Source organism: Pongo pygmaeus, chromosome Y, assembly GCF_028885625.2.
Source record: "Pongo pygmaeus isolate AG05252 chromosome Y, NHGRI_mPonPyg2-v2.0_pri, whole genome shotgun sequence".
In the NCBI taxonomy this organism is placed as follows: Eukaryota; Metazoa; Chordata; class Mammalia; order Primates; family Hominidae; genus Pongo; species Pongo pygmaeus.
The window spans coordinates 40,341,263-40,357,255 of NC_072397.2; the positions used below are offsets into that span (position 1 = coordinate 40,341,263).

Here is a 15,993-nt window from a genome sequence, read left to right on the forward strand (position 1 = left end):
GAACAAGAGATCATAAACTGTTTTATACTATCGACCTAAATTCCAGTCTGACAATTCCTTTGCAAAGTTGTGTAAAGTCCCCTTATATGCTAGTTGTAGGAAAAATAGTTATGAACCCAGATTCCCAAACTATAACCTATGAAAATTGTAGGTGATTTACTTCCACTGATACAACTTTTAATTGGTAGCACCATATTCTACTAGAGAGAGCATGTGGATTCCTGTTCCCATGGACTGATTGTGGGAGTCTTCACCATCCATCCAAGTTTTAACTGACTTATGAAAACAGTTCTGAATAGATCCGAAAGATTCTTTTTTACTTCAAATGTTTGAGGAATCAAAAGTCCATTTAAATTTGGTGTCAGAAATTGAGGCAATCGCAGAAACTGCTGATGGCCACAGAAATCTTAACCCGATCACTTGGGTTAAACCATCAGAAGTTCCACTATTGTAAGTTTTGTATTAATCCTTGTGTGCCTCTTCTGTCTGTTTTTAGTCTGCAGGTGTACCCAGCAGCTCCAAAGAGACAGTGGCCATCGAAAGTGGGCCATGATGATGATGGCTGTTTTGTCAAAAAGAAGAGGGAAATGTGGGGAAAAGTAAGAGAGATCACATTGTTACTGTGTCTATGTAGAAAAGGAAGACATAAGAAACCCATTTTTATCTGTATTAAGAAAAATTGTTCTGCTTTGAGATGCTGGTAATCTGTAACTTTAGCCCCAACCTTGTGCTCACAGAAACATGTGCTATATTGAATTAAGGTTTAATGGATTTAGGGCTGTGCAGGATGTGCCTTGTTAACAATATGCTTGCAGGCAGTATGCCTGGTAAAAGTCATCACCATTCTGCATTGTCTATTAACCAGGGATACAATGCACGGCAGAAAGCTGCAGGGTCCTCTGCCTAAGAAAACCTGGATATTGTCCAAGGTATCCCCTCACTGGGGCAGCCTGATATATGGCCTCATGGGAAAGGAAAGACCTTACATCCCCCAACCCAACACCCATGAAGACTCTGTGCTGTGGAGGAGTAGTGAAAGAGGGAGGCCTCTTTGCAGTTGAGATAAGAGGAAGGCTTCTGTCTCCTGTTCATCCCTGCGAATGGAAGGTCTAGGTATAAAGCCGACCATTCATTCTATTCTGAAATAGGAGAAAACCACCCTGTGACTGGAGGTGAGATATGCTTGCAGCAATACTCCTCTGTTACTCTTTGCTACACTGAGATATTTGTGTAAAGTGAAACATAAATCTATCCTACATGCACATGCAGAGTACCTGTCCTTGAACTTATTCATGATACAGATTCCTTTGCTCACGTTTCCCAGCTGACCTTCTCCCCACCATCACTCTGTTGTCCTTCCATACTCCCCTCACCAAGATAGTAAAAATCATGGTCAATAAATACTGAGGGAAGTCACAGACCAGCATCATTGAGGGTCCTTGCATGTTGAGCACTGGCATCCTGGGCCCACTGTTCTTTGTCTATACTTTGTCTCTGTGTCTTATTTCTTTTTTCAGTCTGTCATCTCCACCTGACAAGAAATATCCACAGGTGTGGAGGAGCAGGCCCCCTTCAGGACTATATCTCTTAAAGAGTAGAGTGTGATCTGCCAATTGGAAAATAAATATTCCTTTTTGCCAGAATGAGAAAGGATATAAATCAATCTACTAGTCACTGAAAGCTTCTTTTCCTTTTATAGATGTGCACATTGTTTAACTTTGATAACTTGTGTAAGTTGCTGGGATGGGATGGTCTTTTGTTAAGGTAACTTCATCAACTATGTAAACTATTTTTGGGTTTATGTGCTTCAAATCACACAGCGACCTATCATTAAATATTATTTTCTCTTCACTTTCTTAATTTCTGGAATTATACAAAAAGTCTTTTCCAAAATTTATTTAAGGTTTAGTAATAACATAATTTATTTTATTATGGATGTATTTTTCATTTTATTATTATTTTTTAACTTTACTACAAGTTCTGGGATACATATGCTGAGCCTGCAGGTTTGTTACATAGGTATACATGTGCCATGGTGGTTTGTTTCACCTATGACCCTGTCATGCAGATTTTCAACCCTTCATGCATTAGGTATTTGTCCTAATGCTTACTTCACTTTCACCCCATCCCCCAACAATTCCCAGCGTGTGATGTTCCCCTCCCTGTGTTCAAGCGTTCTCATCTTTCAAATCCCACTTATGAGCAAGAACATGTGGTGTCTGGTTTTCCCTCCCTGTGTTAGTTTGCTGAGGATGATGGTTTCCAGCTTCTCTTATTCATGATCTGTTTTGTTTTCCATTTTTTATTATTGAATTTTAGTAAGTATACATGAAGGAATGCATTCTTTCTTCTGAGTTATCCAATTGGGTTTTTGTGTGCAATTGCTTATACATGAGAACAACTGTAGTAATTGCAGATGTTGTCAATTTTAGTCACTATGACTATCTGCATTCCTGTGGTTAATTTTTTAGTTTACATTTGGTGTTTGAGCATTCTGTCTTTCATCTTAGTTACCCTTCCTAAACATGTATCGATTTTTTGTTTCTTTCACTAAAGCTTCTCTTAAATTTCTTGATATTTTATACTGTAGAACAGAATTATTTTATTGTTGTTCTAATCTATTTCTTCTGCTAATTTTGGGGATAATGTTAGGTTGTTTTTTTATATGGTGATTTTTTTGATATACGTGTTTATTTATTGAAAACATTTGCACGTATTACTGTTTTATTGACCCCTTGATTGTTTGTTTAATTTTTATGTAGTCATCATTATGTTAAGGAAGCATATTTATTATGATTTCTATTTTAAGATGTGCTTAGACTTGCCTTCTGGTGTTGGAATAGAATTTATTTTAAGGAATATGCCACATGCAGTTGAGAAAATATGGGGTTTCTACAACTGATTGATGCAATATTCTATAAAGGACTGCTAGATTCATTTGGGCTGAAGAGTAGTTTTACTTGGATGATCTGCCTGGTTAATCTGTGTTTCACTGATGATGGGGTGTTGAATTCTCCTACTGATATTGAATTGTGGTCTATTTCTCCCTTGAGATCTATCGATGTTTGCTCTATTTATTTACATGTCTCAATATATGGTGCATATATATGTATAATTGTCATATTATCTTGACATGTTGACTCTTTTTCACTATATAATGTCCTTCTTTGTCTCCTGTTGCCGTTTTTCACCTGAACTCTATTTTGTCTCCTCTAAATACAGCTACACCTGACTTTTTTGGTCTATGTTTGCACGAATGACTTCTGCTGCTGCTTTAATTTCAGCCTTTTTTGTTTTTATAGGTGAAGTAAATATTCCAAGGCAGTGTAATTTAAGTCTGCATACAGTCTTTTAATACAAATGTGAACTCAATACACTTAAAGTTTATTGAGTTCAGGGGTAAATGTGAGTCATGTGCAGGTTTGTTACATAGTGTGTCATGAGGGTTTGTCATTACAGACTATTTCATCACACAGGTTGTAAGCCTAGTAATGATTAGTTACTGTTTCTGTTTTTCTCTTTCCTTCCATCCTCCACCCTCTGGTAGATGCCAGTGTGCATTCTTCCATTTTATGTGTCCAGGTCTTCTCATTATTTTGCTTCCAGTTATAAGTGAGAACATGATTTATTCACTTTTCTTCTCCTGTGTTAGTTTGCAAAGTATAATGGCCTTTTTCTCCAACCATGTTCCTAAAAAGGACAAGATCTGATTCTTTTTTATGGCTTCAGTGTTCCATGGCATATATGTACCACATTTTCTCTATCTAGGCTATCATGTCAATCTAAATGGCCATTTAGATTGATTCTATGTCTTTGCCCATATGAATAGTGCTGTACTGAACATACACGTGCAAGTGTCTTTATAATAGAACACTTGCTATCCTTTTCACGATATATTCAGTAATCGAATTGCTGAGTTGAATGGTATTTCTGTGTCTAGGTCTCTGTGAACTCACCACACTCTCTTTCATAAAGGTTGTACTAGTTTACACTCCCACCAACAGTGTAAAATCATTTCTTTTTTTTCCCACAAACTCACCAGCATCTGTCTTTTTTTGACTTTTTAATACAAGACATTTGGATTGCTGTGAAGTGGTACCCCACCTTGGTTTTCATTGACATTTCTTTGATGATCTGTGATGTTGAACTTTGTTTTCAGGTTTGTGGGCCACATGTATGACTTCTTTTGAGAAGTGTACTTCTTTGCCCAGTTATTAATAAGGTTGTTCATTCATTTGTTAGTTTCTGTATACTTTTCTAAGTTCTTTATAGATGCTGAATATTAGAAGTTGGTCGGATGCATAGTTTTCAAAATGGTCTCCCATTCTGTAAGTGGCTTAATTCTGTCAATAGTTTTAAGCAAAGAAATAAAAAGAAGTTGCATTCCTAGTCTCTGACAAAACAGACTTAAAATATTTTTACTTACTCAGCCTCCCTAGGCCTCCTGACTGTGTAGTTTTACTATCACCTTCCACTGTAGGTAATTATTGCTTGATGAAGACTTAATAGGGCCACTTTATAAATTGTGCCTTGTTGTGCTTTCCAATCATTTTTTCTTTTCTTTCTCTCTTATTTAACTTTGCATGTGTGTGTTTCATGGTTTCCTGTAGTGGTATTTGCTGAACATTTTATATTTTCTGTGTAGTCAAAGCTGATGTAAAAATATTTGAGTCACTACGTGGTGGTTGTATGTTGATAATAACATCGTTGAAATTGACTGCCTGAACCAATTCTGAATTTTATGCTCTGGATCAATTCTCAACCATATATATTATATATATATATAAAAAAATAAAATATATATGATATACTTTACATGTTTTATATTTTATATATAAATATATATTATATATTTATATGTATAACATATTATATATAATAATATCATACAAATTATATATAATACAAATTATATACTATCTATATACTACATATAGTATATAGTATATAGATAGTATATAGTATATATAGTATATAGTATATACTATCTATATCTATATATAATATATATATACTATCTATATACTATCTATACGCTATATACAATATACTCTATATATACCATATCTATATACTATATATAGTGTATATATAGTATGTATAGTATATATAGTATTTATAGTGTATATATTGTATATATACTATTTATAGTGTATATATAGTATATATACTATATATACTATATAAAGTGCATATATAGTATATATATACTATATAAAGTGCATATATAGTATATATATACTATATATACATATACTATATACTATATACTATATAATACATAATACATAATGTATATATAATACTATATATAGTATTATATATACTATATACTATATACTATATAATACATAATACATAATGTATATATACTATATACTATATAATACATAATACATAATGTATATATATAACACTATATATAGTATTATATATACTATATACTATATACTATATAATACATAATAATGTATATATACTATATACTATATACTATGTAATACATAATACATAATACATAAATAAAGTAAAGAAATATATAGGTATGAATAGTTATACATATATTGTATATGGTGTATATGTGTGAATATAATATATAACATATAATATACAATATTGTATATATTTCTTGTATAAGATATAACATATATAACACATACATAATATAGAATGTATTAAATATAAGATATACATAATATATAATATAATTAAGCAAATAAAATGTATGTGTATACATCTATATATTATATAATATATATTTATTCCACATTTTATATATTTGATATTTTATATATGCATACATACAATATATAATATATATACACAGTTATACAGGTTTATTTTAAAATGTATAATTATGTAATTTTTATTCCTTGTGAAATTAAAGCAGCCATTATTATTTGCAGTCATTCTATGTCTTCAACTTCACATTCAAGATACATGTTATTAACAGACTTCCATTACAGTATCAAAATGTTCTTTATTTTACTAATTTTACCAGTGATCTTTATCCTTTCTTATATGTTCAAGTACTAATTAGTGTTCTACTCTTCCAGCGTGAAGTTGTCTCTTATCATGGCTTATACAATAGGTCTTATGGCAATAAACTTCCTCAGATTTTGTTTATTTGGAAAACTTCGTCTTTCCTTTATTTTGGAAAAAAGTTTTCCTGGGTGCATTACTCTTCTAGGCAGGATTTTTTTCTTATATTATTATTAATATTTAAATGTTATCTCACTCACACATTAATTGCAGTGTCTCTTCTGACAAATCTGCTAGCTGTTGAAGACTGTCATGTAGGTGATTTTATTTTTTGTGATGTGTGTGTGTGTGTGTGTGTGTGTTTCTGCTTTCAGGACTGGCTGTTGTGTTTTTTGTTTTTTAAAAATTTTGAAAGCTTCACTACAAAATATTTTAGTGTCATTTTGTACAAATCAATCTGGTTGAAAAAATCTGACTTTTGTATGCCTAAATATTTACATTTTTATTCCAGTTTGGAAAGCTCTCTGATATCAATTAAAAACTGTTATTTCTACCTTTATATTTTTTTCTTGTTTTGTTAGTCTTGTGATGAGTAACATTATTGTGTTTATGCATTTCATAAATCCCGCAAGCTCTCTTTTTCTTCTTTTATACTACAGTTTTCTCCTGAGACCCTATATTTTGAAATGACTTGTCATTTACTTCCCAGCATGATTTTTTATGTATGTGTGCCAGATCAAATTTGGCATTGATGCTCTTTTTTATTTTAATATTTGTAAAATATATTTTAGCTTCTGTTTTTTTTGTTTTTTCATCATTATTATGCCAGGGCAGGTCTGGCATCTTTCAGTAGAGGTATCAGTCTGGAGGCCTGGTCCCTGAGAGCCTTCTCAGTGCTCTGTGGTATGCCGATGTTGGGGTTGAAGAAAAATTGGTTATCATTTTCCTGTCCTCCAATCAGCCATTTTCTCTCTCTGTACTTTGCTAACAGGTTATTGGAAGGATGACATGACTAGTATAAAACTCCCACTGCTATTCTTTTTAATAATGTCTTTCCTTATTGTGTTACCATCCAGTACTGCTATCACCCATCTGGTTTCAGTCTTATGTATGACCATATATTTTCAAGTGTGGATATTTGTTCATATTGATCATTCTATGAGTGGGTGCTGATTGCTGAAGTTTTCTGCTTCCCATTCCTTGTCTTTGCCTCTCCTCAACCTTTGACTTCATGTTGAAATTATACATGGGTTTATCAATTTATAAATCTTGATACTGTTCTTTTCTTACTATGGGTGTAAATTTTCTAGTTCTGTAATATCTGTGCTCCTCAATCTTTTTTTATGAATATAGTTTTCTGACAGAATACAGCCTGACAGCCATTATTATTAGAGAAAGTTATGAAATGCCCAGCTGTGTAAATGTTGCACAATGTGTCCCTTAGTGTGGGTGGAGATTTGGTTACTGAATTAATCTTATATGTAGTGTTATTATAATACACTTGTGACCTTTTAGGCTTTACAAATTCTTCTCTGTTTTTTATGTATATATATACAATTTCAAGTTGTATAAATCTTAAATGCTACTTAATGTGAACTTATTTGTGAGGAGTGCATATGTTGTGCAGTTTTCCTGAAGACTAATGCATATTCTTATTGTCAGCCCAACTATATTGTACATGTATAGAAATTAGTTGGCAGTATACTACCTATGTATTTTTTGTATCTTAAAACTTGCATGTATAAACTTTACCTTTCCCTTTTTTTGTGAGATACAAGCATCTAGGATTTATAAAAATATGTTCTCTTCCATTGTAAGAAAATTTATGTGATCAATCTTGTTCTCATTCTCACCTAGAATTTAATGGAACTAGAGACTTACAAACCTTATTTTTTCCCCATATCATTACATTGTTTTTGCTGCCAATGTGAATGCATATATTATTGAATATAGATATGAGCTGACAATTCACATTAGTACTTTTTTATTCTGGAGTATAAAATGCAAACTCTCAGCTGCAAGATCTGTGCTAACTTTCTTTGCTGGGTGTGAATGCATTGTGGCCTGGTTTGAAAACTCCCAAATTCTCCCTCTTTGACCATGAATATATTTATTCCACTACATTAAAACTGTTTAGAAGTTTAGCTTGTAAGGAAATCCTTTTGAGTAAATATGTTTATACATATTGATGGGTTTTTTGGCTGTATTAATATGGGATGACTTTCAAACATTGGATAAAAATAAATTTTTGAGACGTCACTTTTTTTCTTGTTTGAATATATATATATATATATATAAATGCATATATGTACACATATTTGAACATGTATATAAAGAAAAGTAACACCACACACACACAAACACAATCTCCTTTCCTTGACCATGGAAACAATGTGCTCACTATGTCAAACCAGTCTCTTTCTTGGTTGAATATGGGTGTGCATTTCACATAAAAATTTTCCAGCCTATTTAAATTTACATTTAAATGGGGCATGTCTACACTCATCTTTTTTGTTCCTTCTAAAAATTTTTATTTTCTTTTGAATACCAATATCACATGTCCTTGTTTGTTACATGGAATTATTGCATGATAGTGGGTTATGCCGTGTGGATTTCATCACCAGCTAGTAGGCATGGTATCCAACAGGTAGCTTTTTAGCTCACTTCATTTTTTTTATTCTCTACATTTCATTAGTGTCTGCTGCTTCCATTTTTATATGAATGTATTTCAATTCTCATCTTCTGCTTACACATGAAAACATGTGGTATTTTTTCTGTTCCTGTAATAAATATGGCCTCTGCCTGCATTCGTGTTGCTGTAAATGTCATTTCATTCTGTTTTATTGCTGCATGGTATTCCTTTGAGCATAGAAACATTTTTTTTAATCTCATCTACCACTGATGAACTGAATACTAGTTTTCTTTATCCACTCCACCTAGGTTGACTCCATGTTTTTTCAAATTTGTGTAGTGCTGCATTAAAGATTTGAAAGGATGTATGTTTTTGTTGGGATGATGTATTTTTCATTTCTGGACACATACCAATGATAGAATTTCTGTGTGAAATGTTAGCTTCTTTTTAAGTTATTTGAGAAATCTTCAGCCTGCTTTTTTAAGTGGCTGAACTCTTCTGCATTCTCATCACCAATGGAGAAATATTTTTTATTCTCTGCAGCTTCATTAGCACCTGTCTTTTTAAAAATTTTTTGACTCTTAAATAACAGGCATTCCAACTATTGTGAGATAGGATATCATTGTGGTTTTGATTTGCATTCATGAATAAATTAATCATTTGCATTCATGAATAAATTAATCAATATTTTATGATATATTTATTAGCCACTTGCATGTCTTGTTTAGAGAAAGGTCTGTTCATTAATTTCAGTACTTTTAATAGTTATTTGTTTTTTGCTTGTTGATGTGTTAGTTTCCTGTAGATGCTGAATTTTAGGCTCTGTTGGTGCAGCTGGGAAATATCTTCTCTTGTTCTTAGGTTTTCTGTTTGCTCTACACTAATCCTGATGACAATTGGCTCAATTTTGCAATATCTTCCTAAAAAATAGAGCATTCTGTGCTCATTTTGGAAAGATAATGGAGTCTTTAGTGTAACACTCCTGACTTCTCTGTAAATTGATAAAAGCTTATATTTATATCAATATAGGCCTTTTTCTTCTTTATTGGACATAGAGGTGTCCTTGCTCACTATATAAATCCTGTGCTGCACATGCATAGGTAGTACCATAAGCCTTTAGGTTGCATCAATCCTGGTTGTTCAGTTTTATTATGATTATGTTTATTCTTCTTTAACAGGCATGCATAGTGCCAGGTAAATCAAACCTAGCTTTGCTCTAATTTTGATGTAAATCAAAGTTTGTCGATTGTATACAGTTAGGCAGAATATTTCCAATGTCTGCAAGAATATTCACATACCTTGTTTATTTTGCATATAAAGTAACCCATGTGTTTCAGAAACATTGGCCACTTGTTTCTTTATAATACTGTACATCTCTCCTAAAAGAACATTGAAAACTGCTTGAAGAGAAATACACTCTTTTTACCTTTATACCTGCTGTCTTTGACCATCATTGAAAATCAACACAAGCTTACTAGCTGTATGCAAACTGAACTCTTTCTTTCCTTGTCCTAGATTTAGAACTTTCTGATAAGTTCTGGGTTAATCCTACCAGTTCACTAATGTGAGCTTCTTGTTTGTGAATGAACAGACACATATACACACATTTGAATTTTTAAAATTCTTGCATACGAATAAGAAAGCTTAGGAGCTATCTTCTGAATTCTAGTTTTTTTGAACTGAGATGCTAAATTTAAATTTGTATGAACAATGGCCTTTTCTTTCTCTCAGATAGGTGAAAGCTTTTGAGACATTTATCCCTCCCTAACATATATATATGTATATATATATATGTTTTGAGGCAGGGTCCCACTTTGTCACCCAGTATATAAATTCACGTTAATATACAAATCAAAGTAGGTCAGTGTTCCTATATTTTATTTATGTATACAGATATATATGTGTGTACTTATGTATGTGTGCAGTGTAAAGAAGAATACTTACAGCTAACTTCACACACTGTATTCAATGTAGACATGCTAGGCTTTATAAATCACATAGATAAATGCCATATTCTTGAAGGAAAAGTGTGGTGTTTGTACCTACCAGTCATTTTCATTACAAGTAGGAAGACTTTCATAAGGCTAGGGCTTAATAGAACAAAAAAAAATCATATTTAGGAATGGGAATGTACAGTGTCAGAAAACAAAAATGGTACCCACTATGGAAAAAGTATAATCAGCTACAATGAAAAACTGCAAACACAAGCGCAGAATTCCAAAAATAAATCAAAATATCAAAAAGAAAAGCTCATTTATCTTGCTCTTATGGGACAGGGCAAGCTCATTTATGTTCAAGACAGTAGGACACAGGCTTTATGCAGCAAGGATCTTACACACATGGCAACTAAAAAATTCACAGAAGAGCATACAGGTCTGCAGCCAGAGTTCATATATATGTAACAATACTTTTTCAAACAGAGAGTTGTATGTTTACTACAAAAATAAGAGGTCAAAATTTAGTTTTTGCTACATAATTACTGATTACTTGACCTGATATGAGCATGCCCCATGCCTGTGTAAACTCTGGCTTCCACTTGTCATTAAGGTAGGTAAACTGTAACTTTCAAAGCTCAGACCTTCCTTGTATATGAGTGACATTGTTCAAAACAACCCAAACATTCTTAACTTTCTAAAAAACAATAACAAAAACAAAAAAAAAATGATCTCCAGGTTTATGCTTGAGAGCTTTTAACCTAAAAATAAAAGTTAGTTGAGGTAATATGTCAGCAGAAGTTCTTATTTATATCCCTGCTCTCCTGTTTTATAATTTGTTGACCAAGTGGGTGAAGGATATGAACAGACACTTCTCAAAAGAAGACATTTATGCAGCCAAAAGACACATGAAAAAATGCTCATCATCACTGGCCATCAGAGAAATGCAAATCAAAACCATAATGAGATACCATCTCATACCAGTTAGAATGGCAATCATTAAAAAGTCAGGAAACAACAGGTGCTGGAGAGGATGTGGAGAAATAGGAACACTTTTACACTGTTGGTGGGACTGTAAACTAGTTCAACCATTGTGGAAGTCAGTTTGGCGATTCCTCAGGGATCTAGAACTAGAAATACCATTTGACCCAGCAATCTCATTACTGGGTATATACCCAAAGGATTATAAATCATGCTGCTATAAGGACACATGCACACATATGTTTATTGTGGCACTATTCACAATAGCAAAGACTTGGAACCAACCCAAATGTCCAATAATGATAGACTGAATTAAGAAAAAGCGGCACATCTACACCATGGAATACTATGCAGCCATAAAAAATGATGAGTTCATGTCCTTTGTAGGAACATGGATGAAACTGGAACCATCATTCTCAGCAAAGTATCACAAAGACAAAAAACCAAACACTTAATGTTCTCACTCATAGGTGGGAATTGAACAATGAGAACACATGGACACAGGAAGGGGAACCTCACATACCGGGGCCTGTTGTGGGGTGGAGGGAGGGGGGAGGGATAGCATTTGGAGATATACCTAATGTTAAATGATGAGTTACTGGGTTCAGCACACCAACATGGCACATGTATGCATATGTAACTAACCTGTACACTGTGCACATGTACCCTAAAACTTAAAGTATAATAATAAAAAAAAATTGCTGACCTCATAATTGAAAAAGAAACTTTTATTGAATACCTAGTGAGATCCTAGATTATATAATCTTAGCTATATTTCTGGCATTTTTCATAACTTTCTCATGCTAAATATCTGGCTTTTATAATTTCAAACTTCATCAACTTAGATAGGGATAAGAGCTTCCTGGCTTTACATAAGCTTGATGCCTTTCTTGGGATGGATCTGGGGTCATAGGCTGTATGTGGGCTTCCTGTCTTTGCCAATCTTCACATTTCTCTTTGATTTAAAAGATAACTGTCAGAGCCATACAAACGATAAACTGCTATTTTATTGCATATTGAATTCTATTTTCTGATTGAGAAACCCTGGACCCTCTATTTTAAAGATATAAATATAACAATTGAGATTTATAAATTATAGACTAGCTTTTTGGATAGGAGCATGTCTATGCTTTTGTCTCTTTCCTGTGGACATAGATTGACCATTTAAATAAAACCTGGACTCTTCCTTTTTGATAAAGAACAATTATCTGTAAATATACAGAAAGTGCACTTCTAGACTATGGATGCAACTGTCCATCTATGTAAACCATAAACTTTCTCTGTCTATTGAGATCTAAAGTTTACACTTGAGTAAGCTATGACAGTCTTTTTTTTTTTTTTCTTTTGGGATGGAGTCTTGTGCTGTCACCTTGCTGGAGTGCAGTAGTGCAATCTCGGATCACTGTGACCTCTGCCTCCTGGGTTCAAACAATTCTCCTGCCTCAGCCTTCTGAGTAGCTGAGATTACAGGCACCCACCACCATGCCCAGGTCACTTTCGTGTTTGTGTGTATTTTTAGTAGAGCTGGGGTTTCTCACCATATTGGTCAGGCTGGTCTTGAACTCCTGAACTCAAGTGATCCACCCACCTATGTCTCCCAAATTGTTTGGATTACAAACATGAGCCACTTTACCCAGACTGTAAAAGCCTATTATAAAATGTGGTGTTGGGTTTATCCAAACCTGTCTGTTCTTTCTGGCCCAGATATAGCTATAACGTTTCCAGCTCTCTAAACTCCCTTAAATGCTCTTTGAAGTATAAATATTGCTATATCAGAAGCATGAAAACTGTGATCTCTTAATCATCTTTAACATACTATAGTGGGACTTACTATGAGCAGAGAGAGACTTATCATAGAGTAAAAGTTCAGAGCAAGAGCTTTGGGGTCAGACTTGGGCTTGAGTGCAAACTTTGCAGTCAACTGTGACCTGAGAAAGGAGAAGAGTGAGCCCTTCCCAGTTGTTTTAGATGATATGGCTAGTATGGTAGCCTGCATACGGCTAAATGCTCAGCCATGTAAACAAAAGTCTTATTATTAGGTTTTCCCTGGGGCTATATATTTTGCTTCAGCTAAATGCTGATATTCATAGAATCTTGTAGAAGAATAGGTAGGTATAAAGAAATGCAATGGTGCATTTATATTTTACAGAGTTCTTGAAGCTCTTGAGATTAATGGTGGCAGGAAATTCATCACTTTTTAAAGTAATTCTCCTTGGAGATGGTTAAGTTGGGAGGAGTTCAATTATAAACAGATTTTTAACTAATAAGTGTGATATACAGCTCTTTAAGACAATAGATGTGAAATTTTTAAATAAGATTTGGAAGTGGATAAATATTTTGTTGCCATGCAGATCTGGGACATGTCAGGTCAGGAGTGATTCTAAAGCTTGAGGACGTCATTTTACAGAGATTCTGTTTGCTGCCTGCTTACTTTTATTATCGATGATTCACAAAGCTTCCAGAACTTTAGTAACTGGAAGAAAGAATTCATATATTATGCAAATATGGAAGAACAGGAGAGGTTTCCTTTTGTGGTTCTGAATAACAAGACTGACATAAACGAACAGCAGGTGTCTGCAAAATAAGCCCAAGCTTGTGCATGGATGACGGCTACTATTTTTACTTTGAAACAAGTGCAAAAGATGCCACAAGTGTGGTAGCAGCCTTTGAGGAAGCGGTTTGAAGAGTTTCTGCAAACAAGGTTTTGTTGGATCAGTTGACACACACAGACATGGTCAATCTTCATTGAAAGCCCAGGACTAGCTAATCTTGCTGTGAATTTTTAGAGGTTGTTGATGCATTCTAATCAACTCACAGGTACACACAAAGTCACCATGGGGATAAAAAAAGAATTAGTATTTGCAGTAGTGTATCATCTACTAATAAAATTCAAAGAGTGTATTGTCCTGCTATATTAGTTGGTAGGGAGAAGGGACACAGCCACTCATGGAAGAACATATTTTCTCAATAATGACACTTTACATATATAAAGTTGTATTAAAATTGTAATGTTTTCAAGCAGGTTTCTTTGATTTACATATATAGATTACAGAGCTAAGAAATGAGATAACCAAGACTAATTATAATTAAAAATAAGAAACTTGACTACTCTAGAAGTTATACCTGAATTTTTTTCTTGGGGAAATGGAGTACTACTTTTTATATATACAAGATTTTATGCAATTAGCATTGCATTCTCGGTTAAAGGAAATAATTTCCTAAAGCAAAAATGTTAGATATTGAAGACTAAAATCTAATGTATTTGCAGTACATTGTTACTTCATTTACTTCTTCACTCTCTTGAAAATTACTTAACCTTCCCTATTTGTATTCTACATTTCATCAGAATTACTCTCACTAGTAACTACTTATCATTTCTGTGCTATGAATGCACCTCTACCCCCATAGATCATGTTCCACAGCCCCAGGAGAAGGGTGGGCCCCCAGTGTACAAAACTTGCTTCATAAATTTTGTCATATATCCAGCTAAATTTGGGCTGTCCATGAATGGAAATCATTTCCATAGACACAGTTCAGTTTTAAGAAAAAGGCTAACTACTGAACTTAGAGAACAGACAAATATGCATTTGATAACTGACGTACCAATTACAATGTGCTGTGTGGATGATACAAAATTACAGTTCCACTAATGGACTAGTTAATATATGTGTTACTTTCTTTAACTTTGGGAAAAGCCTCCTAGTTGCAGTTAGACTATTCATTTTTAACACACACAGCCTAACATTATGGCTCCCGAGAAAATACTAAGGATTATACTTTGTCAGAGGGTAAATAAAGACAACTTTATTCTGCCATGTATTTACTTAGTATCTTCTCTATCACTGAACATTGTTTAGTTATTTATCTCAAGAATTTTTGTTGCTGTTGTTGTTCTAAAAAGACTCGCTCCAATGATCAGACTTGTTGAAGCAAATTGTGGTCATTCATAGATGAAGTTCATAGGCTGTGCAGTTGGTAACTCTCTGATTCTACGGAGGCTAACTGAAGCCTAGCCTAAGTGTGAATGAGACCCTCAACTGGGGAATGTTGGGGATATCAAAGAACATGCTGGTTGAGGGGAGCTGGCTGTCATATAGGGAGAGGGTTTTAAAAAATTACATTGAAACATTTCTCTTATTGGCTGCACCCACTGGGAATCAATGTAAAAACATTCTGGTAAGCTAAGTTTTTTAAAGTCTAATATCCTAAAATTCGGGTGGAATTTGCCATCTGAAAACATTTTATGGAAAATACAATAGAAGATTGTTGGAGAACAAAGCAGGTGGTGAGTGTGCAGCTGGAGTGGAGATAAGCTGCTGCAGAGCCTCACTAGACGAAAGAGACATAGATAATCCTCCATACTTTGATGAAAAGGTGGAGCCCTGTGGTACAGGAGTTGCTCCATATGGTCTGTCATACATCCAGCAAGGTTCAAGCTATGAATGGAAAGCTTTTCCCTTGAGA

The 15,993-nt window shown here is 33.8% G+C and overlaps 1 pseudogene; it reads left to right on the plus strand.

Moving 5' to 3' along the window:
- Positions 1-13,701: 13,701 nt before the first annotated feature.
- LOC129025788 (ras-related protein Rab-9A-like) lies at positions 13,702-14,335 on the plus strand (annotated as a pseudogene).
- Positions 14,336-15,993: the final 1,658 nt, after the last annotated feature.